General features: G+C 32.7%; 1 protein-coding gene across 1 annotated transcript in view; it reads right to left on the bottom strand.

Annotated features, from left to right (window-relative positions):
* The window catches only part of LOC107729289 (erythroid differentiation-related factor 1-like), an 18,930-nt gene that overhangs the window by 4,376 nt on the left and 13,534 nt on the right, over positions 1-1,020 (bottom strand). The gene's annotated exons all lie outside the window — the stretch shown is intronic.

The following is a 1,020-nucleotide window of genomic DNA, read 5'->3' as shown; positions in this document are numbered from 1 at the left end:
TAGTAAACTATCGCCTATTGAGGGAGAGAGAGAGAGAGAGAGAGAGAGAGAGAGAGAAAGAGACAGCTACTGTGATGCAGCTACAGCAACAAGGACCCTCTTCCTAGTCTTATTATGAATGATGTATTACATTTAAATTAATTAATCCAAGGGACTTAAAACTCAGAAATGTATTACTACTACTACTAAATATTAGCATAATAATTATTATTATTGTTGTTGTTGTTGTACCTTGATATAAAATTCTTAATATAAGACACTCCTATCCAAGGGATATACAAATTATGATGATGATGATGATTATTATCATTAAATATTAACCATCTTAAAATAATAGCTTTTCATTTTCCGTCGGTCTTAGTACACGATGTAACTACAGAAGAGTCGAGTTTTAAAAATTAAAAAATAGTTTTAAATAGGAAAAATATAGAAACTATTTGGTCATTTTTGAGCGAGATGCTAACAGTCTAATCAGATTCAATGATCTATGCTAAGCTAGGGCTGGGCGATATAGCTAAAAAATTTATCAACGAAATGATGTTTCATATCGTTCGGTATCGATAATTATTGACATTTTTTATAACCTTTTTTAAAACAAAGAGCAACAGAATTTTTTTTTTAATTTAACCACTGTATTTTTAAATTAACCCAAGTTATTGGGACAAACAACAAATATTTTTTGTTTTAACAGTCAAACAAACCTTAAAAATTAAACAAATATCTAATTTCTAAAGTTTTATATGCAGATTAAATAGGTCTCAATGAATCTTTTGGCTTGTCTCCCGAGGCCACAGGAGGGCGCAATGAGCAAAATAATGTCCACAAATTCGCGACGTGTTTTCTAAAAGTTTAAACTATTTTAACTTTGCATGGCTACATATCTTGTGTGAGACGTGAGTGCACTAGTCATATTTGTCCGTCAAAATGCGTCTCATCACAGGCAGGCACAGCACTCATTTCAGCATGTGTTCGTGGGCTGTCTTCGTCACTCATAGCACGTGCCTATATCGTGTAGGGGTA

The sequence above is a fragment of the Sinocyclocheilus rhinocerous genome, unplaced genomic scaffold (assembly GCF_001515625.1).
Source record: "Sinocyclocheilus rhinocerous isolate Xijiao unplaced genomic scaffold, SAMN03320098_v1.1 scaffold1268, whole genome shotgun sequence".
NCBI lineage: Eukaryota > Metazoa > Chordata > Actinopteri > Cypriniformes > Cyprinidae > Sinocyclocheilus > Sinocyclocheilus rhinocerous.
Note: the sequence above shows the minus strand (reverse complement) of the source record. Positions and strands in the feature narration are given on the sequence as shown.